The sequence below is a fragment of the Schistocerca serialis genome, unplaced genomic scaffold, assembly GCF_023864345.2.
Source record: "Schistocerca serialis cubense isolate TAMUIC-IGC-003099 unplaced genomic scaffold, iqSchSeri2.2 HiC_scaffold_1256, whole genome shotgun sequence".
NCBI lineage: Eukaryota > Metazoa > Arthropoda > Insecta > Orthoptera > Acrididae > Schistocerca > Schistocerca serialis.
In genome coordinates, this window is record NW_026047465.1 from 45,066 (window position 1) to 69,720 (window position 24,655).

At 43.7% G+C, this 24,655-nt stretch overlaps 1 pseudogene; it reads right to left on the bottom strand.

The window, feature by feature from the left end:
* Positions 1 to 3,277: 3,277 nt before the first annotated feature.
* Positions 3,278 to 3,394, bottom strand: LOC126437059 (5S ribosomal RNA; annotated as a pseudogene).
* Between the last annotated feature and the right edge of the window lie 21,261 nt (positions 3,395 to 24,655).

Below are 24,655 nucleotides of genomic sequence, written 5' to 3' on the forward strand. Positions count from 1 at the left end.
AAATATCGTGTTACCCCTCAGGGGTTAATGGCCTCGGGTTGGAAACCACTGTCTTTCCCGCTTTAGCGATCCGTACACTACTTATGGCGAGACCCCAATTTCCATATGTCGTCTTTCCTCCGTCACAGCCTATAATTGTACACATACACACATCAAAAAAAGTTTTGCATCCCCTCGTTTTTGAGAGTTCCGGAAACTGTACAGAAAATTGGAATAGAGATCAACATAAACATCATTTTCGCCCTTTTTATTACTCATGAAAACCACACATTGCATATTGTACCACCACACAGCGGGACCCCCAGAGGTGGTGGTCCAGATTGTTGTACACTCCGGTACCTCTAATACCCAGTAGCACGTCCTCTTCCATTGATGGAGGCCTGTATTTGTCGTGGCATACTATCCACAAATTCATTAAGACACTGTTGATCCAGATTGTCCCACTTCTCAACGGCGATTCGGTGTAGATCCCTCAGAGTGGTTGGTGGGTCACGTCGTCCATAAATAGTCCTTTTCAATCCATCAAAAAATGGCTCCGAGCACTATGGGACTTAACTACTGTGGTCATCAGTCCCCTAGAACTCAGAACTACTTAAACCTAACTAACCTAAGGACATCACACACATCCATGCCCGAGGCAGGATTCGAACCTGCGACCGTAGCAGTCGCGCGGTTCCGGACTGCGCGCCTAGAACCGCTAGACCACCGCGGCCTGCTTCAATCCATCCCACGCATGTGGGTTCATGTCTAGAGAACATGCTGGTCACTCGAGTCGTGCGATGTCGTTACCCTGAAGGAAGTCATTCACAAGATGTGCACGATGGGGGCGCGAATTATCGTCCATGAAGACGAATGCCTCGCCAGTATGCTGCCGATATGGTTGCACTATCGATCGGAGGATGGTATTCACGTATCGTACAGCCATTGCGGCGCCTTCCACGACCACCAGTGGCGTACGTTGGCCCCACATAATGCCACCCCAAAACAGAAGGGAACCTCCACCTTGCTGCACTCGCTGGACAGTGTGTCTAAGGCGTTCAGCCTGACCGGGTTACCCCCAAACACGTCTCCGACGACTGTCTGGTAGAAGCTAATGCGACACTCATCGGTGATGCGAACATGATGCCAATTCTGAGCGGTCCATTCGGCACGTTGTTGGGCCCATCTGTACCACGCTGCATGATGTTGTGGTAGCAAAGATGGACCTCGCCATGGACGTCGGGAGTGAAGCTGCGCATCATGCAGCCTATTGAGTACAGTTTGATTCGCAACAAGACGTTCTGTCGCTTCACGAAAAGCATTATTCAACATTTCAACATGGTGGCGTTGCTATCAGGGTTCCCCCGAGCCATAATCCTCAGGTAGCGGTCATCCACTGCAGTAGTAGCCCTTTGGTGGGCCTGAGCGAGGCATGTCATCGACAGTTCCTGTCTGTCTGTGTCTCCTCCATTTCCGAACAACAACGCTTTGGTTCACTTCGAGACGCCTGGACACTTCCGCTGTTGAGAGCCGATCCTGGCACAATGCCGACGCAATCGAACCGCGATATTGATCGTCTAAGCATGGTTAAACTACAGACAATACGAGCCGTGTACCTCCTTCCTGGTGGAATGACTGGAACTGATCGGCTGTCGGATTCCCTCCGTCCAATAGGCGCTGCTCATACACAGTTGTTTACATCTTTGGGCGTGTTTTGTGACATCTCTGAACAGTCAAAGGGACTGTGCCTGTGATACAATATCCACAGTCAACATCTGTCTTCAGGAGTTCTGGGAACTGGGGTGAGGCAAAACGTTATTTGATGTGTGTATTATGTGATTCACACATGCATGAACGTTGTATCGTTTTCTTAACAAGACAGGCAGTGCAATGTCTCAAATGTACTCGACGCCGCCAGGCAGCGACTTTCAATTAAAATGTCCCCCCACCCCCTCTATGGCAATTACATAATGTGTCTACGAGTACAGTTTGAGTCGCAGGAACGTCGAGATATGGAAGTCTGGGTTTGGCCGCGAGTTGTGCTCGGAAACCTTGATTCGCTTGAATGGCTTACTGGTATACGGAGTATGAGAGAGTACTCTCCTGATGCTCGATCTGTGAGGATAGTATTTTCAGTGTCATTATTTCGCCTAGTTTTAACCTGGGAACGGATAACACTACAAAGTTTCACAGGATTCAGATTGCGTAGTAGAATTCTAATCATAATCCGATCCAAATTTCGTGATATAGAGGTAGCTGTTAAAACCAACTGCGAGAATGGAAACGAAACCGCCCACTTTCACAGTACAGAACATAATTTTCTTTCTCGCTGTGAATTTATAAAGAAATAAAATGTAGCCTATGTCCATCCCTATATTCATAAGTGTGTCATGTAAAATCTGAAGTAAATCGACCAAGAACTTTTCGAGATTTTTCCTAGCAACATTTCCCCTTTATGTATTCGTATAGTAATAGTTCTGTGACGGAACTCTTTATTGGCTATCAAAGAAATGACACCTATAGTCATTTGGGTTCAATTAGCAAAGTAGTCGTACAACCATTATTTCCAAAATCAATGCTAACTTTCACGAAGAAATGGTCAGTCTCTTTGGTAATCATCGTACTGGAGAATAAAATAGGTTGCATAGCTATAAAACAACTTATGGCAATGATACAAAACACGTACAAACATTTCCTGAAACGGGAGAACTGCGGGACCCGCCCCCCGCCCGCCACCCTCCCATACCAAACACTTACGCACTTACCTCTCTCTGCCCGCATCTCGTGGTCGTGCGGTAGCGTTCTCGCTTCCCACGCCCGGGTTCCCGGGTTCGATTCCCGGCGGGGTTAGGGTTTTTCTCTGCCTCGTGATGGCTGGGTGTTGTGTGATGTCCTTAGGTTAGTTAGGTATAAGTAGTTCTAAGTTATAGGGGACTGATGACCATAGATGTTAAGTCCTATAGTGCTCAGAGCCATTTGAACTTACCTCTCTCTATTTGGAACACTCGGATACTCTATAGTTTACTAGCCTTAATTGATTATGTTTCTAATGTTTCGAAATCTATGCGTAGGGGGGGGGGGGCATTTGAAGAAGAAGCACTCCGTCTTCAGGCCACAAGTGGCCCATCGGGACCATCCGACCGCCGTGTCATCCTCAGGTGAGGATGCAGATAAGAGGGGGATGTGATCAGCACACCGCTCTCCCGGTCGTTATGATGGTTTTCTTTGACCGGATCCGCTACTATTCGGTCGAGTAGCTCCTCAATTGGCATCACGAGGCTGAGTGCACCCCGAAAAATGGCAACAGCGCATGGCGGCTGGATGGTCACCCATCCAAGTGCCGGCCACGCCCGACAACGCTTAACTTCGGTGATCTCACGGGAACCGGTGTTTCCACTGCGGCAAGGCCGTTGCCACGCGGCATTTGAGGTCAAGTGCTTTTGACTTCACACTTCCCTCATTCAAGAATAAAATGTGACAAAACGATGGGTCTACACGAATCAGAAAATACACTAATGCCATATAAAAAAGGTTGACATTTCAAACGCAATACTGTATATCTAACAAAGCGATGTTATATTACATACATTGCTTTGGGAGAGGTATATTTGAGTTTTGAACTTCAAGTACCATAAATACACTGAAGTGATGAAAGTCATGGGATAACGATATACATATATACAGATGGCGGTACTGTCGCGTACACAATGTATAAAAGTACAGTACATTGGTGGAGTTGTCATTTATGCTGAGGTGATGTACGTGAAAAGTTTTCCATCGTTATTATGGCCGCACGACGGGAAATAACAGACGTTGAACGCGGAATGATAGTTTGAGCTAGACGCATTTCGGAAATCGTTGGGGAACTAAATATTCCACGATCCGCAGTGTCAAGAATGTGCCGAGAACATCTCATAGCAGGCAATACCTCTCACCACAAACTAGGTAATGGCCGACGATCTTCATGTAAAGACCGAGAGCTGCGGCGCTTGCGTAGAGTTCCAGTGCTAACAGAAATGCAACACAGCGTGAAATAACCGCAGAAACCAATGTGGGGCTTATGGTGAAAGTATACGTTAGGACAGTGTGGGGCCGCTCGCTGTGACCGAGCGGTTCTGGGCGCGCTTCAGTCCGGAACAGCGTTGCTGCTACGGTCGCAGGTTCGAATCCTGCTTCGGTAATGGATGTGTGTGATGTCCTTAGGTTAGTTAGGTTAAAGTAGTTCTAAGTCTAGGGGACTGATTACCTCAGATGTTAAGTCCATAGTGCCATTTGAACCATTTTTGACAGTGTGGAAATTTGACGTTAATGGGCTATGGCGGCAGACGACCTACGAAAGTGCCTTTGCTAACACCACGACATCACCTATAGTGACTCCTCGTCTCGTGACCATATCGGTTGAACCCTACATGACCGCGAAACTGTGACTTGGTCAGATGAGTCCCGACTTCAGTTGGTAAGATCTGATGGTAGGCTACGAGTGTTGCGCAGACACGTCGAAGTCAGAAACTTAAGTTTTCAATAAGTCACTGTGCAAGCTAGTGGTGATTCCATAATCGTGTGGACTTCGTTTACAGTGAATGAATTGGGTCCTCTCGATGTTCGGCTACTTGGAGACCATATGCAGCCATTAATGATCGTCATAGTCCCAAACAACGATGGAATTATTCTGGATGACAATGCACCATGTCACTAGGCCCCACTCATTCGTCATTGGTTCGAAGAACATGCTGGACAATTCGAGAGAAATGTTTGTCAGCGAGATCACTCTACATGATTCCCACCCAAGATTTACGGTACATAACCGAGCGGTCAGTTCGTGAACAAAATTTTGCTCCGGCAACATTTTCGCAGTTATGAATGGTTATAGAGGCAGCATGGCTCAGTTTTTTCCAAGGGAGTTCCAGCGAGCTGATGAGTCCATGCAACGTCGAGTTACTGCAATATCCCGGGCGAAAGGAGATCTGATATGATATTACGAGGTATTCCATGACTTGGCACCTGAGTCTGAAAAAAATTACAAAAATCCGATTGCCGTGTGGTCCCCTTATTAGAGAAAAACCGAGAATGTCGTCACATATGGAGGCACAATTTAATTCTGCTCCTGTAAGTATGATTCATAAATTAATAAATTTTCCAGATTCGTCCTAAGTATAAGGTACGGTATACATTACATTGAGTCTGGCTCAGTAAATCGAAATACGCTGCCATCTTAATACCGAACACTTGTTAAACCAGTCGTGATCCATGGTCAAATGTAATCGCAGTCAACTCTCCCATTTAACTTTGATCTTGGTCGATGCAGCAGACTTTTGCGTTGAACAGAGTTAAATACAGACTTTACCACTGTTAACATTTAATCGAGGTTGGTGCACTCAGCCGTAAGTCTTTTGGCTGATCTGATCGCCTCACAGTTCAGTCCAGATGTAGAACAATGTCGAGTGGTGGTAAGAATTAGAGACAGGGAGACCCAGTTTTGTGGGATATTGTTTCTTTTTATTAGCAACAGACTGTTCTACGTAAATGTAAATAAACTACCGAATCTTGATAAAATTTACTCATAAATATCGGAGTAACTCTACATCAACACTTATCTACATGAATACTCGGAAGTCACCCTACTGTGTGTGGCGGAGGGTACCTCTCGAACCAGTATCGTTTTTCCCCTTCTCCGCTTCATTCGCGAATAGCGTGGGAAGAACTGTTGTCGATAAACTTTTGTATGAGGCCTAATTTCTGCTTTTCTTGTCGTGGTCATTTCGCGAGACGTAGGTGAGCGTAAGTACTATGCTGCTCACATCTTCTTCAAATGTACGCTTCACCAGTAACATTCTCCGTGACACACAACACCTCTCTCATAACTAATACCACTAGAGTTTGTTGAGCATCTCCGTAACGCTCTCACGTTTATTAAATGATTCCGTGACGAAACTTGCCACAGTACGTTGGATTGTCTCTATCTGTTCTATCAATCCTACTTGGGAAGAGTCCCAAACTGACGAATAATACTCGATAATGGGTCGAACAAGTCTTTTGAAAGCCACACACAGACATATTATGAAGAAAAACATTAAATTGTTTAGATTACATGCATTTTTTCAAATTACAGTATTTTGCCTGTTATCATCAACGCCCATAAGTAGCGCACGAGTGTTATAATATGAATCAGTACAATGTTGTTCCTGTGGCAACAAAAATGATTGAATTTCCCACTATTTCGTGTGAAACGTCTTCAAATAATCCCTTTGTGGAACAAAGCAAAGAACAATTTGGGCCATACTATGGCCAGTGACCAAAACTATCATATCGTATATCATCCACTGAGACAGGAACTATTGTTTTCTTCATCATCTGCACTGGTTGCCGATCCAATGATGGCCTGCTAGACTTCCTCTTCCCAGAAAACATCAGCCATTTGCAACGCCCCACGTAAAAATTATACAATAACTCACTCACCTTCATGACTTCTTCTTTCCATTCATACTCAGTTTTTGTGGCACAAGATAAAATAGCGTCACAAAATTAACTGAAACAGGTACATCGGAAACAGATGCTCCCGACGTCTGACAAAAATAGACACTACTGTATTTAGAAATTTTGCACCAGAGAGAGAGCAGAACATCGTTGGATCAGACAGCTTAAACAATGATTGCAAGCTTCATTGCGCGTCCACGGATGAAACTTAATACACGTCGCAGAAAAGAATGTGGAATTATAACGTTGCTTGAGAGCAATATTTCCCAGCAAGTTTCAGCTTGTTACCTGCTTTTAATGCTTTTTTTCATTTTTTTCATTCTATTTTAAGTCACTCTGGACGGTTACTCCTAGATACTTTATGGTTGTTAATGTGTCCAGTAATTTTTCGCCAATAGCATAATCGAACAGTAACGGATCTCTTCACGTATTTAAGTGCAATATGTTACATTTATTTAATTGAGGGTCAATTGTCATTCAATGCAGAAATCATAGATTCTGCTTGTCATTTTAAATGTAAATCAGGTCTAAATCTTTATCGTGGCACATTTGAATTGACAAGCCTTATAAGAATGACATTGACAATATGTTGTCAGCAAAATCAGATTGGTGCCCAATGATTTTGACGAGCATGGCATACTTCAGGGTAAAAACCCTATTTATTTGTGAAAAGAGAAAATAATGCCCCCCTTCTAAATTAAAAATAGTTTTACAGTGTTAGCTGCATTTAGTATGTAACAATGTCGGACCTAAAGCGCATCAAACAAAATGTGTAGAATGAGAACATTTCAAGATATAGAACAGCACAAACGTGTTACATTATCTGAGGTTTAAGTACAAATGTAGAAGCTTTACATCAATTCAGAAAATGAACATTCCGTGAAGGTGATGAACTGAAACAGATTTGATACCCAAGAAACGTCAGAGTAGTCCTTGAGACAGGAGCTGTGGCCCCGAAACGCGTTGCACTAAAACAAGAAAAGAGAAAATTATGTGTATCCCTAACCAGAAACTTTGCATTTTGAACTATTGGTCAATAAATTTCGAAACATAATATTAACTCTGAATTCAAGGCCTCCGCATCATGAGGGAGAGCTGAGGTTTGTCATAAACAAATTATCATTAACAATAATTCTATACTGGCAAGATCTGGAAATAATAACAATAATGCGGCAAATTAACTAATAGTTTGTTACCAACTATTTCTTTTTTGCAGTATATTATTTAAAAATTACTTCTCTTTTTACAACACCATTTGTCGTACACACAGCGTATTTTTAATATGCAATAATTTGTTGTTTAGTAACTTTTTATTTACAGTCACTTGTTGTTTATGCAGTGGTTTCTTCTTATATACAATAATTTTAATTTTTTTAGTATATTTACTCATAGGGGTTATTTGCAAAGTATGGTTTTTAACGACTAATGACTATCAAGTAATAAAAGAATAACTTAAATATTACGATTCCCATTATATGTCTCTTTAAATTTTTAATCATTTTCTTTCTGACTGGTTTCATCATCTGTCTAAATATATACTGTATCTATATTTCGTTCAATATAAACAATATTTAAGTTTACTCAATGCTTTTCTATATACAATATATACATGTATATACACGGAAAATGGAACTAGCAGCATCAGGCGAAGGAAAAAACAAAACACAAAAATGGTTCAAATGGCTCTGAGCACTATGGGACTTAACTTCTAAGGTCATCAGTCTCCTAGAACTTAGAACTACTTAAACCTAACTAACCTAAGGACATCACACACATCCATGCCCGAGGCAGGGTTCGAACCTGCGACCGTAGCGGTCCCGCGGTTCCAGACTGTAGCGCCTAGAGCTCCTCGGCCACCAACAAAACATACACACACACACACACACACACAACAAATATATATACAATATACATGCACACGTAGTATGCAGTCGTTTACATTGTACACAATCCATAAATATTATAAAAACGGATGTATCTCTGTGTATGTTGCATATCATCTCCTAAATCACTTGACCGATTTCATCCAAACTTGGTACACGTGTCCTTTACTGTCGGGTAACAATCTCTGTAGGGGTAAGAATCACCTACCTATCGTAGTTCAGGAGATATGACGTCATAAACACAGAGGTGTGTGGAAAACTACCGCATTGTGCATGATGTTTAAATTTATTACTTCTTTGCTACTAACTCCATTCGCAAACATTTTGTAGACAGTATCCATATTTGCCACTGAATGTTCTTACAAAATTATATCACTATAAGACACATAGATCAGGAAACATGACGTCAAAAAAACTGAGTGGGTGAAGAATTAGCACGTGATGCATGACGTTTAAATTTATTGCCTCTTTGCTACTAACTCTGTTCGCAACATATTTCGCAGACAGTATCCACATATTTCGCTGAATGTACCTACACAAATATATCATTATACGACACAAGGCTCAAGACTTATGCTATCATAAACACTGAGATGCATAAAAAAAAAGTCGCATCATGCGTCAAGATCTAATACCTTTATTCTTTACTACTAAGACATTCCAAGAGTCGAGTGCTGACACCTGGAAGCACTTTTCACAACTTTCAACTGCGTGGCGCAAATGGCTGTAGACGAAAACGATAGCTATCTATAGAACTATGATAAGGGGGTTGTCACAGAGACATTAACAAAATCATGTTGTAGACACGACAGCATACAGAAACCGTCTGGGATCTTCGTATGTCTGTTTCATGTTTCCAACGTGTTTTCACGAATACATGTAAATCAAATTTTTCCGATACTGCACTACACACACAGTTTGTTTTTTGTTTTCGTTTCTGATAGGAAATTGGCAACATGAATGCCCAGGCAGTGCCGGATTGTCAGCTAGTATATAAATATACGGTAATCAGGCATACATACACACACACACACACACACACACACACACACACACACCTATGGCGAGTGGTTCACCAACTAATTCACAATTTGCACATACACATCAACTGTTTGTAAATAAATACACAGCCATACACTCAATCACTTAAATGAATAGTGAGTGTATGGAAAGGTGCTGATCTTGTCCCTATGGATGAACCGCTTGTCGTCATGACGCGATAGCTCTATTCTCAACTGCAGTGCAATGTGTACCTCATGACCTCTCGATCTAAAAATTACCTGTGCCAATGGCCTGGAGGAGGAACCTCTTGTAACTATCGATCTTAAGAGCCTTTGAGGCCACACGATGCACACCTTTAGCCCGCCTCTGGGTGGGGCCTGCATCTACACATTATGTGTGCATCATTGTCCTGAACCCCATGAACTCCACGATCAGCAAACCGTTCGCCTCGTCTTTCATCAGGTTGATAACTTTCTTGTTCTGAGTTGTTAAGCTGTAAGGATTATTGACTACATATTCGCTCGTGGCGAATTCCTTGGGACTATACCTTAGTATTTCATGTGAACCACAGTCTTTCATCTAGAAGATGAAACTGTCTTTATCTATCTAAAGTAACCTGGCGTTACCGAAGATTGACTTCGCAAAGTATTTGTGAAAGCGGTACATGTGGAGTTTGGAGATGTCCAGGAAACACATACCAATATAGATAGGCTTCGTGAACTGTACTGAAACCCTGACCATCTCCACAATGGCTAATACTTCATTCAAGATGGTGACCTGTTTGAAATTTGATCTGGCGACGTAATCTCTTGTTCCGTAACAGCCATCCCCATGGTGTACTAAATGAATTTTGCGGTATTTTCTACCATTTTCCATAGTTTTTCTGAAAACTGAGTTGCTCATTAACTTGTACAATTTGTTTTCAAACCACACGTCATGAGAGCCCTCTGTTCGGTGTTAGCCTCAGTGTCAGGCATGACAATGTTGTTATCACGTCAACCCGAAATCACCTATGTGGTATCGATAGCTACGATGCCACGGCGTAGGTGCAAGTTCTTAGGTTGGCACTACGACACCGACACCGACGACAACGCCCTCTAGCTGGCGCTGTGCAGCTCTACGAGCGCCGCTCCAGATTCTACCCATTTGATTCCGAGTAGAAGACCAAGCAACGTTGATTCTATTTCATAGTGGAGAGCCATTACTTGTAACTTTGTAACCTGATGTACAGCTTCGCACTTACGTGCTCATTTCAGCCAAGGTTAAGTAATACCACTTTTCATTGCGGTACCAAGTTTCTACCTCACCTGCTCCTCCTAACTTCTTACATTCGGCCTACCCTTCAGTTTGCAGGAGCAGACCCACGCGCCGCCTTCCAGGCGGGATACAAAAACCTACGTGTTGAATGGAAAACTAGGCATCATAGCCGCTCAGATTGTGAAAAGGCACAGGTATTTTCTTTAGCAGTTGGCTGGGGTGATGCATTTAATACCACTAATACTCTGACAAGTATTCCAGACAGTCATATTGGAGCCAATGAAATCGACACTGTCGAATACATATTGACAGCATGTTACACCTGGAAATGGCTCTTCACTGTGGTACACAGTGGACAGTTCCAGCTGTACAGCTCTTTTACATAATAGCTCACTTAACTACTGCAAGTAAGTGCTTAGTTAATAACCTAGAAATAGCTCCACAACATAAGCACGAGCTCAGTGAAGTTATTTTGTCTACTCGCATAAGAGGACTGGACAGTAAATGTTGGGGAAGTATAGTCTGTCTGTAAAATTAAAGCCGGCCGCTGTGGTCGAGCGGTTCTAGGCGCTTCAGCAGGGAAACGCGCTGCTGCTACGGTCGCAGGTTCAAATCCTGCCTCGGGAATGGATGTGTGTGATGTTCTTAGGTTAGTTAGGTTTAAGTAGTTCTAAGTCTAGGGGACTGACGACCTCAGATGTTAAGTCCCGTTGTGCTTAGAGCCATTTGTAAACTGAAAAGCTAACAGCACTCAGGGAAGGGGAAGCTGCCTTTCCCGGAAGAACATTACATCTGCCGTACAGGACAGCTAAGAATCAATTTCTGCTCTAATGGTGTAGAACAGTGTGCAGAGATTTTCATAGATTCTGCCCATACGCATTATCCTGCGTCCGTCCTGTTACACACACAGATGGTCCGCGCTCATCGTAAGGTTGGCGGATCCATGTCGATGGTTTACACAGTCGAACGGATGCGCATGGTTCTGCGCAGTCTCGCAAATACGGAGTTCTGTGCACTGTGCTCTGTGATCTGTGCTGTAGCACATCGTTCTGTTGGATTGTATCTTGTATATGAGCTTGCTGCATTTAAAAATCGTTTAGCCTATTTAATACCTAAAAAGAGAAAAAAGGTGCATCCTGCCGTGGAACAAAGATGTACAAAAAGAGCGTTCGTCACACTTTATTTAGATTTGTGGGTAATTTCCAAGAATGATTGCCTATCGAAGTCGCGGGATCCAAACGATACATATCGAATGTGAGATTGTAAATCGATTATGCGACTCTGGTGGTGGGCGTTATGATCAGTTATTTGTGATCGTAATTTTTATTTGTTTTGCAATAAGTTACATACCTCTGCGATTAATGGCAAAAAGGGAATTGTTCCCGTAGCGTACACATCACATGGACTTTCACAAGACGGCAACACCGATGACGAGTAAGGTAAGTCATCTCCTTTGTAATTACAAATACTTTTGTAACGGGGTTAGATAGAGTAGCAATCAGTCGTAGAATTAAGTCGCTTTAATATGACATTTATAGTCACAACGCAGATCAGATTTAGACCTGTGTCAGGTCATTATCAATGCAGTGCGTAATTGTAGCAGTTGTTCGTGCTCAAGTGAATGCTTACACAGTTCAACCATTACCAGGAGTAATGTGGTGGCTGTGGTGGAGGGATTTTTACATACGAAGGAATGGGCCGCTGGTACATCTGTGACTGTCCCTATCAGCGCTCCGTAGGTAAATGAAAGGTGAAGAAATCCTGGCCGGTTTTTCTGTAGGAAGTATCCTCTGGCACGCACTTCAAATGTTATTTTGTGCAGTTTACGTTGGTTTGCAACTGCAGACACATGTTGTTTAGAATTATTGAGACTGATATCAATGGTACTGCAATAGCTCGCACTGCTAGATGTGGTGTCTATCACACGGATCGGAAACGCAATTTCAATGTACTTAAAAAAAATTTTGAAACCACTTATTCATACTTACAGGTTGTTTCTTTGCCCTCTTCCATGATCAACGATCCAGTTCTCGGACAATTTATTTCGCCCTCTATCGGTCTTCATAGACTGATGCTTTGCCACAAGTCTTTCACGTCTTCATCGCCTTGGATACAGTTGCCCTCGACACACTTAACACACTGGAAACCTTCGATAAACGTAATCCAGCTGACTTCACCCAGTTAACTTGACATAGGCCTACCTTTGCGAAACACTTGTATCAGCTGCGACTGTGTGTGAGACTTATGTTCACCATTTCACGCCATAAACGAAACAGTATTGAAAACATTGGGCGATCCACCAATAAAGATGAAACAGTTTGCAGTACAAGAAAGGCTATGGCCAGTGTTTTCTGGGATGCAAAAGTGAAGTCTTGTTGTTGATTATCTTACTACCAATAAAAAAAAATCTGACGAATAACAAGCAAACCTACTGGACCAACCGGGTGAAAACAGAACGAAGTATATGCTAACAGTGCACCAGCGTACGGAACTGCTTTGGCAACCGGAAAGCAGACTAATTTATAGTAATAATTGCCAGAGTATCCTTCCGTTCACTACTTACGACACTCTCTGACTATCACATATTTCTACGAGGTGCGTTTGTAAAGTCCGTGCAAAAATAAAAACTACTTACGTGTTTCGGGTAAAACTTTATTTTTCAACATAGTGTCCTTTTAGACTTATACATTTCGCCCAACGCTGTTCTAATTCGTTGATCCCTTCCGAATAATAGGAATTGTCGAAGTCGGCAAAATAGTTATTAGTTGCGGCAATCACCTCCTCGTTTGAATAAAATCTTTGTCCCGCCAGCCATTTCTTCAAATTGGGGAACAAATAGTAGTCCGAGGGAGCCAAGTCTGGAGAATAGGAGGGATGTGAAACGAGTTGGAATCCTATTTCCATTAATTTTGCGACCACAACTGCTGAGGTGTGTGCTGGTGCATTGTCGCGACGGAAAAGAACTTTTTTGCGGTCCAAGCGCCGGCGTTTTTCTTGCAGCTCGGTTTTCAGACGGTCCAATAACGATGAATAATATTCACCTGTAATAGTTTTATCCTTTTCCAGACAGTCGATGAGGGTTATCCCTTACGAATCTCAAAAGACAGTCGCCATAACGTTTCCGACCGAAGGAATGGTCTTCACCTTTTTTGGTGCAGATTCTCCCTTGGTAACCCATTGTTTCGACGGTTGTTTGGTCTCAGGTTCAAAAATAGTTCAAATGGCTCTGAGCACTAAGGGACTTAACTTCTGAGGTCGTCAGTCCCCTACAACTTAGAACTACTTAAACCTAACTAACCTAAGGACATCGCACACATCCATGCCCGAGGCAGGATTCGAACCTGCGACCGTAGCGGTCGCGCGGTTCCAGACTGTAGCGCCTAGAACCGCTCGGCCATTGGTCTCAGGAGTATAGTAATGTATCCATGTTTCATCCACAGTGACGAAACGACGCTTAAAGTCCTGTGGATCTTCCTGAACAGCTGCAAACCAACCTTGCAACACTTTACACGATTCCGCGTTTGGTCAAGCGTGAGCAGTCGTGGAACCCATCTTGCGGATAGCTTTTTCATGTCCAAATATTTATGCAAAATCTTATGTACCCGTTGATTCGAGATACTCACAGCACTAGCAATCTCACGCACCTTAACTTTTCTGTCATCTATCACCATATCAAGGATTTTATCAATGATTTCTGGAGTCGTAACCTCCACAGGGCGTCCAGAGCGTTCAGCATCACTTGCGCCCATATAGCCACTCCGAAAATTTTGAAACCACTTGTAAACTGTTCTAATTGAAAGTGCAGAGTCGCGTAATGTTTATGAAGCTTCTCTTTAGTCTCCTGAGGCGTTTTTCCTTTTATAAAGTAATGTTAAATCACCACACGAAATTCTTTTTCATCCATTTTTTGACAATCACTCGACTTCCTTGATTCACACGAATGCCAAACACAAAGAAATATACCAATATGGCTGAAACTTGGTGTGCGTTCTTTCCAAAGATGCTACTAACTAAAAACGACCTCGATACCTGCCGGTGGTGCCATCTCTCGGACTTTGCACGGACTTTTCAAACGCCCCTCTTATATGTGAAGAACTTCGCAGATGTTAAACATAGACATAGCAAGGGACATAGACGTAGAAAGGGACTTCAGAATGTAAATTACATTTTATTGTGGAAGGCGAAATAATATTTACTGAACTGCACTACACTTCAAAGTGAAACTGTTTCTCAGCATAGTCACCAAGTCTCTGTTAACAACGGTCGGGTCGGCCAGGGTGCCCGAGCGGTTCTAGGAGCTACAGTCTGGAACCGCGCGACCGCTCCGGTCGCCGGTTCGAATCCGGCCTCGGGCATGGATGTGTGTGATGTCCTTAGGTTAGTTCGGTTTAAGTAGTTCTAAGTTCTAGGGGACTAATGACCTCAGAAGTTAAGTCCCATAGTGCTCATACCCATTTGAACCCATTTTGAACAACGGTCGGAACGTTCTGTAAATCTTTGACCTCGTCGAAGATAGATATCCGCTCTTTCGTCACAGAGCCATCTGGACGCGACAGCACATTTGGTCCATATACCGACAGAATTTCAAGCTGAATCTGTGTGAAATTTAGACGTTTTTCTCACAAGAATCATACAGCCCCGTGTACTTCATCTTTGGTGTACATTTCCATTTGCCGCACTATTTCAATCGTCCACTGATGCACCTGTTATCCGTACAGCAACAGAACTGTGTCTACAGGAAACCAGGAACACGTACTCCCGTGTAACAATGCGCCACTCTTTTCTCGCAATGGTCTTTGCGTGGGAAGACACATGTAACTTAGTTTCTGAACTCCCTACGTAGATTGGCAGTTTTCCGACCTTCCAGAATCGCACGTCAGGAATGTAATCTACTAGCTGGGAAAAAATTGGACAAGGTGATTGAACTGAAAGGGGACCACGTGAAAGAGGTGTCTTTTTGAACTTTAAAGAACCACACATTATCACCACCAGTCCAAGTTCTCTCCATTAACTACTTATGCCCTACGTGCGGCTTATAAGGAAAACGTATAATAACTTTCATCGACGACACGAGGTGATAGCAGCGGATATACAAAAAAACGTTTACCATTTTCCAGTTCTTGATTTCTGAATGAAGTTTCTCACGGTTAAAAGCTACTTTCACTGGAATTAAAATCGCGCCGTCGAAACATCATTCGGTTACAGCACAGCCTGTAATGAATTTATTTGACTAAATGTGAACAACGTTTTCCTCCAAGGTCTCCTGTTAACAGTTATCCGCTGTTTGTGTCTTTCGCCACCGCAATCTTCCCCTCGTGTAATTTATGAGGAGTTTTAGTGAAGTAATGAAGTCTTTTTTTGGCAGCCGCAGACAGTGAAGGACGAAACGTCAGAGTGAAGAACACAGCCAGCTGTGTACGCAAATTGCAGTTTCTTTTTAGTGGTGTTGCAATGCAGTTGCTTTGTCGTCGGCGCTGGCACTTCTTTTCCTAATGGTGACTCACTGCAGCGTTAATGTGCAACAGCGCGCAGCGGGAACCTCAGCCTGCCTGGGAAAATGATATGCATTACCGCGGCTCGGGCCTAGAATTAACGCGTAAACACAGCTCCAGGTTTCCAGATAAAAATAACCTACGCAGGTAAGTTACAACACGGTAATGGTCCCAGACACTGTTTAATTTTCATAACGTCTTATAATTTGAAATCAAAATTTTGCCGAGTGTACTTCCACACAACAAAATGAAATAATTCTGTAGCTTCCTTCCCGAAGCCATGGTGCTATCTCAGAAAAAGAATTGTACAGGGAAATGTGCGTTTGCCCTCCCTGTCTCTCTCTCTCTCTCTCACCCCCCCCCCCCCCCCAGGACACACACACAAACAAATAATCAATAATCAGACAAATACCACCAATGCAAGTGCTGATTTTATTATTTGATCTTTTCCATTGTACTGATAAAATAGTTTTGTAATTACCTTACTATTTCAGTAAAAGACACCATCACACTGGTGGTGATGCCCCTGTGAGTTACGGATTGTGTTCGAATGTCAGATGGATTACAGGGTAGGGAATGGCAAGCATTCTTGATAGTAATTTGTTCCCTATTGGTGAATGGTCAAAACAGAGCACAATATGCATAAATCTCTCTCGACGTCATCCCAGATATACTTGGTAAGACTGAGAGCCAGCCAAGTATGTTCCTGACAGTGGGGTGCTTGTCCAACCACTGGCAATTCAGGAGCTCAATGCATCGCATCAAATGTATTTGCAACTGCCAATATGGACAACCATCAGCTGTGTAACGAAATGACGAAGTGAAAATTTGTGCCGCACTGGGACTCGAACCCGGATTTCCCGTTTATTGAGCGTGGTCGCTTTAACATTAGGCTATCCTAGCCTCACAGCCAGACCCAAACTTCCATACGTCATCAACCATGTGCCAACAACATGTACTCGTACATCCGTTATGTATGTTCCCGTACAGGGAAGACATTTTACTTGAAAGTCGAGGTAGATAAATACGGTATTGTAGTGCCTGCGCTACTCCGAATTACAATGCAATATTTCTTCGGACATGCATGGATGTCCGAAGGAACAGATAACGCGGCGACCACGTGACATGTATTCGCAGTTGCGACTGTGGGCAACCATCAGCTGTATAATGGAACGAAGATAACGAAAATTTGTGTCGGACCGAGACTCGAACCCGGATTTCCAGCTTATCGCGGAGGGTCGCCTCCTTACCATAAGGCTATCCGAGCACAACTCATGGCCCGACAAAGTCTCCCATGTGTCGTCACCCATTGGCCTGGCCGTAGATCGTCTTCAGATAGCCAAATGGTAACGAAATCGCTCCCGATAAGCGGGAAATCCTGGTTCGAGTCCCGGAAGGTACAAATTTTCATTGTTGTCATTTCATTATACAGCTGATGATTGTCCACATTCGCAACTGCGAGTAAATTTCATGTATGTGTGACAGATTGCAATATCGTACTTAATGCATTGTGTTGCTGAATACACGTATCTTCAGTGGAGCGCTGTAGGCGATCAAATGAATGTGCATGATCTTACAACAGATTTCTACAATACTCATTCGTGTGAGGCGATGGTGGACATACACAATGTCCCATTTCATCTCAAATGAACTCTCTCCACAGTAGGATACTTTCACTGCCATAAAATTATGATTAAAAGTAGTCTTCACCACCATAGTCGTTTTTTACGCATTTATATAACACATCTGATGAGTACGTAGTTAGCGTGCACCTCTAATAATGCTACCAATACATGTAGTTTGAACAGTATTTATGCATGAGTGCAAAATGCATGATTCATCTTGTCTATTGTGGGCGCTTTTGAACACTGTTTCTGCGATGTATCTAGGGTGTTTCGAAGTCTACGGATCAAATGTCTAGCGGTTATAGGTCACCTCATGGGGACAACTTTTATTAGAGGCGAAGAGTTCGCTAACGCTTCCCAGCAACGTTAGGCATCGTTTTGCATTTGTTATGCTCCTTAGGCGGCAGGGCAAAGCACTCTGCATTGTGCGTATGCCTTGTGTTTGCCTACAATCCACTCATCTGCTTCATGTAGAAGGGTGTATGTCCACCAAAATTAAAACGCTTGATTCGCTTCTAAATTATCTTTCTCAGTTTAGAAATACTCAGTCGTAAGTCTTTCTTGTTGAAAATCACTTTGTCAATTTACTGGGGCAGGTAGTTTGCCGCACACCTGTTTACTGGACTCGCCTAGTTCGATGAAATCTCGTCTCCCCAGGCGTGGTGAATACTAAGTGATGCCGGCCGCTGTGGCCGAGTGGTTCTAGGCGCTTAAGTCCGGAACCGCGCTGCTGCTACGGTCGCAGGTTCGAATCCTGCCTCGGGCATGGATGTGTGTGATGTCCTTGGGTGAGTTAGGTTTACGTAGTTGTAAATCTAGGGGACTGATGACCTCAGATGTTAAGCGCCATAGTGCTTAGTCATTTGAGCCATTTTCTTCCGTTCAGTGCGACGGCCTTACGCCTCCTTACAGGAGGACCTGTATGGTAATGTGGCACCACTCTACTGGTCGACATCGGAGCCAACGTCTCGCTGCATCAGTAACCTCCCCATTATCCAGGTGCTGCTTCTCGCGCAGTGTATCCGTCATTGGGTCAAACAGGTGGAAGGTGAAAGATCCAGGTGCTGATTCTCGCGCACTGTATCCGTCATTGGGTCAAACAGGTGGAAGGTGAAAGATCCAGGTGCTGATTCGCACGCAGTGTATCCGTCATTGGGTCAAACAGGTGGAAGGTGAAAGACCCAGGTGCTGATTCTCGCGCAGTCTATCCGTCATTGGATCAAACAGGTGGAAGGTGAAAGATCCAGGTGCTGATTCTCGCGCAGTGTATCCGTCATTGGGTCAAACAGGTGGAAGGTGAAAGATCCGGGTTGTAGTGTCAATGAGAAAGAACAGTCTGGCAAAGTTTTGTGAGCTGCTCTAGGGTACGCAGACTCGTAGGCCTGGCGTTGTCACTCAGAAGGAGAAGCTTGTTTTCATTTTTGTGGCGACGAACACACTGAAGCTATTTCTTCAATTTTCTGAGGGTAGCGCAGTACACTTCAAAGTTAATCATTGCACAAAGAGAGAGGACATCAAACAGAAAAACCCTTTCAGAGACCCAGAAGATGGTTGAAAATGGTTCAAATGGCTCTGAGCACTATGGGACTCAACTGCTGTAGTCATAAGTGCCCTAGAACTTAGAACTACTTAAACCTAACTAACCTAAGGACATCACACACATCCATGCCCGAGGCAGGATTCGAACCTGCGACCGTAGCGATCGTGCGGTTCCAGACTGTAGCGCCTTTAACCGCTCGGCCACTCTGGCCGGCTAGTCCCAGAAGACCATCGCCGTATCTTTACTGACAGAGTGCGGCATTGAACTTTTTCTTCGGGGTAGAGGTGGTGTGCCGTCACTGTGTGGATTGTCGTTTTGTTTTCGTTTCGAAGTGATGAACCCATTTTCTATCGCCTGTGACGATGTTCGACAAGGAATTGTCACGAGCAACCTCGTCACCTCAGACAGTTCTGCACAGATGTTCCATCACTGCAGTTTATTGTCTTCTGTTAGGCGGCAAGGAACTCATCGGGCAGACGCCTTTAAGTATCCCAAGTGGTGGAAGAGTGTGTTAGCACTACCAACAGAGATTTCGAGTTTAGCAGCGAGTGTTTCATTGTGGTCCGTCGATGGCCTCGAATGAGAGTGTCCGTATATTGCAGGAGTCACGGCGGTGTGCGGCCAACCTACACGCGGGAGATCGGACAGGTTTGAGCGACCTTGTTGTGATGACAGACACCTTGCCTAACGAGCCATCGTGCTTTTGTTCACTGCCTGGTCTCCATAAATGTTATGGAAGTGCCTGTGAATGTCTTCGATGCTCTGGTTCTCCGTCAAAAGAAACTTAATGACAACTTTCTGGTTGGAACGTCCCTCCGCCGACCGTTGTGACCGAGCGGTTCTAGGCACTTCAGTCGGGAACCGCGCGACTGCTATGGTTGCAGGTTCGAATCCTGCCTCCGGCATGGATGTGTGTGATGTCCTTAGGTTAGTTAGGTTTAAGCAGTTCTAAGTTCTAGGGGACTGATGACCTCAGATGTTAAGTCCCATAGTGCTCAGAGCCATTTGAATCACTTTTGGAACGTCCCTCCGTTACAGACGCCATTTTGACGGCTATATATAATGCCACTGTCTGTCGGATCTTCGTGAATCTATAGGGGCTGAAACGGGAATGTTTCACGATGTCCCACCAACAAATTACACATTTTTTCAAGCAAAGTCGTCCGAGAAAAAAAGTTTTGTATTCATTACTTACTGAACGCCCCTCATATAAGGCGTTACTCATACTTACTTTGTTGCGGTTACGCTGAAACTATTATCGTTTGCATATCCAAGCATGAAGTACACTTCAAGCCAGTTTGACCTTTGTTGCACACAGCTAACGTCGTGCTGAAATTTAAATGACCAGTACTTTAGCAAATGATGGTAGAGCGATCCGTCGACAGCCAATATGGTTTCATGGAGTTGCTGCTACTCAGAAGGCATCCTTAACTGGAATGAATACGTTACATATATTATTTTGCTGCAAGCAACGCAGTAGTTGGTGGAAGGTGTTATTATGCGATGAGTCACGAGTCGTGGTATACATGTCATTATGAGATGGCCGTTTGTGAACTTGGTGCATGCCCAGATAAAGATATTATCAATTTTGTATAAATCCTTCCCCAAGATTAACAGCAGCAAATGAAGGGCCCACTTGCTGTTAGCTACACCTTCCTCGGAACGGACAGTAATGGGTATATGGGTGACGTTCGGTCACATAATATAGTTTTCATGCATCAGTATACAAGTCGCTGTACTGTCATAAACTCACCAGACAAGACATTAGTCACCTCTAGAGAAAACTTTACGAGCATAATTTAATACCGTGCAATTCCGCCATGGACTTGACAACTACCTACATTCGCTTAGGAAGTGAGTTCACAAGGTTGTGCACATACGTCGCATCGAGGTTAAGCCAAGCGCTGAGGATTTGCTCTAGCAATTCCTTCAAATTGCGGGGACGCTGATGCCTTCGTCTTACCCGCTTTTCCAACATGTCCCACAGATTTTCTATGAGGTTCGAGTATGGTGATTTTGCAGCTAAGTCAAGTTATAAAAGCGTCGGGAAAGAATGGTTCATCTCCAAGCGAGACCACATACAGGACTCTGGTATCACTTATTCTTGAGTACTGCTCGAGTGTTTGGGACCCGCACCAGGTCGGTTTTAATGAAGACAACGAAGCAATTCAGAGGGGACTGCTAGACTTGTTACGGGAAGGTTCGAACAACACGTAAGTGTTATGTAGATGATTCAAGATTTCAAATGGGAATTCCTGGAGGGAAGGCAACGTTCTTTTCCAGAAACACTATTGAGAAAATTTAGAGAACCTTCATTTGAAGCGGACTGCCGAACGATTCTACTGCCGCCAACATACATTGCGCCTAAGGACCACAAAGATAGTATACGAGAAATTAGGGCTTATACGGAGGTATATAGAGAGTCAATTTTCCCTCGCTCTATTTGCTAATGGAACAGGAAAGGAAATGACTAGTAGCGGTACATCGCAGCGCACCGTATGGTGGCTTGCGGAGTATCTCTGTAGATGTAGATGGGGAAGTGTTCGGGAAACTGGTCACATATTTTTTCAGTCCCAGGAACTCTTCAAAAATGGTTCAAATGGCTCTGAGCACTATGCGACTTAACTTCTGAGGTCATCAGCCACCTAGAACTTAGAACTAATTAAACCTAACTAACCTAGGGACATCACACACATCCATGGCCGAGGCAGGATTCGAACCTGCGACCGCAGCGGTCGCTCGGCTCCAGACTGTAGGGCCTAGAACCGCAAGGCCACTCCGGCCGGCCCCTAGGAACTCTGATGTTGTCTTGGAAATGTAGGTCCAGTAGCATACTCGTCATGCAGATGTTGATTGAGAGGCAATATGTGACCATTCACAATGTTTAAATAAACATGCCAGCTCATGTTAGTTGTCATCTCGGAGAGGGGGCCCGATTCATGATATGAAAAATATCACCAAAACATCACAGATCCACCCTCGGCTTCAACCTGAACTCGGCCATGTTCCGGATGAAATGCTTTATTTCGCCTTCGGTGCATTCGACGACGTGCGTCATTTGAATGTAGGCAAGAACGTGATTCTTGCGTTCCACCAGTCAATTATTGCCCTCCTTCGTTGATTTATAGCCAACTGAAGAAGCGCAGCATTATGTGCCTGTGTGGGCAATGGACTCTTGCTAGGCGATCGAATCCAAATGTTCGTTGTATGTAGTTTCCGTCGCAATGTTCTCTCGCTAACAGGTGGGGCTGGACCATCATTGTCTCCCTGCAAAAATTACTGTCGGGTTTGGAAGGGAATTTGATTCACAAGCCACTCTCTCTCTTTTTGTCACTCTATACTGTCTTTAACTTACCCATGTTTACATACAATGTCACCTTGAAACATAAATGTCTCACTGATCGCAACTTCCCTATGTTTACGTTTAGGCAGTGTTGGGTTGGGTTGGTGTGAAGGAGCAGACCAGACAGTGAGGTCATCGGTCTCATCGGATTAGGGAAGGACGGGGAAGGAAGTTAGCCGTGCCCTTTCAAAGGAACCATCCCTGCATTTGCCTGGAGCGATTTAGGGAAATCACGGAAAACCTAAATCAGGATGGCCGGACGCGGAATTGAACCGTCGTCCTCCCGAATGCGAGTCCAGTGTGCGCCACCTCGCTCGGATTAGGCAGTGTGCTCGCGGTTGAGCGCATGACTCAATCACTACACCGTCTGTAATGGCTTATCGATTCATCTGTGCGTGCGCACTTGGGTGACTAATCTTTTTATGCGATGAGTTTGTATGCAGTACGTACAGTACTCCGCAATCAATTTGTATATTAAAGCTATTATTGCAGACGTGTAAAAGTAAAAAGTATTTGTGATATTTTCTGACTAATAAACTATTGTATCACTTGTAAGGGCCCTAGAAAAAACACGTGATATACAACGGCGTGTAAAAACAGTGTCCGGAAAACAGTGTCCGGAAAGTGCGTGACTCATACACCCCAATATGCAAAAAAATTCAAATGGCTCGGAGCACTATGGGACTCAACTGCTGAGGTCATTAGTCGCCTAGAACTTAGAACTAGTTAAACCTAACTAACCTAAGGACATCACAAACATCCATGCCCGAGGCAGGATTCGAACCTGCGACCGTAGCGATCTTTCGGTTCCAGACTGCAGCGCCTTTAACCGCACGGCCACTTCGGCCGGCTGTATTTTAGTCCTCGGCTTTTTCTCTTTTCTTCCTCCAACACATAGTACCCCTTCAGGGAAAGCACACAAAACACACACACACACACACACACGCGCGCGCGCGCACACACACACACACACACACACACACACACACACAGACGCGCGCGCGCTCACGCGCAGTCGAAATGCTATGGCCAGCGTATTATGCCGCTAACTAAGTGAAGTTTTCGTGGACAGGTATTATCATTGTATGTATAAAACATACTCAGACTTCAGGATAAAAGAAGTCTGAGAATGTTTTATACTACAGTGGTGTCACAAAAGGCTTCGTTCTCATTAGCAGTGCACGTTCTTCCTTTGTTTTAAAGGAATTCGTTTTGGTCCACTTGGTACATAGATACAGTAGAAGATATATACTGTATTTATAAAAGTCTGTCAACTGTCTGAATTTTATACATGTAATGTTTTCGCAGTTGCGAATATGGACAACCTTCAGCTGTGTAATAGAATGAGAACAATGAAAATTTGTACCGGATCGGAACTCGAACCTGGATTTCCCGCTTATCGCGAGAAGTCGTCTTATCATTAAATTATCCGAGTATTGCAGCTGGATTTGCCACTAACTGTTTTCATGACACATTTTTCAAACAGTATTCACATATACTGCTGGATGTACCAGGAAAATTACACCATTGTACGGCATTTGTTTTAAGAGAAATGACGTCATAAAGACGGAGATGCGAGAAAAACTACTGCATCATGTAAGACGTTAAATTCATAACTTCGTTGCTACTAACTGTATGTGCAACACTTTTCTCAGACAGTATCCACTTTTGCCACTGAATGAAAATACAAAAATATATCATTGTACAACACATAGTTCTGGTGATATGACGTGATAAACAATGAGATGCGTGAGAGACTGTCCAGGCATGTGTGACATTTAAATGTATTACTTCTTTGCTACTAACTCTACCCAGAACACATTTCGCAGACAGAAGCACGTATACTACTGTATGTAACTACAAAACTGTATCGTTGTACACACCACATTTCACGAGATACGACATCATAAAGATTAAGCTGCGTGAAAATGAAACTGCAAGGTGAAATTCGCTGGACATACAGGTGAAATACATGTATAAATACACTTGAAGTGTGTCAAATGTAGCTGCACAGAAAGATTTCAGTCACATGTGGTACACATCTTAGTAACGATCAGGAG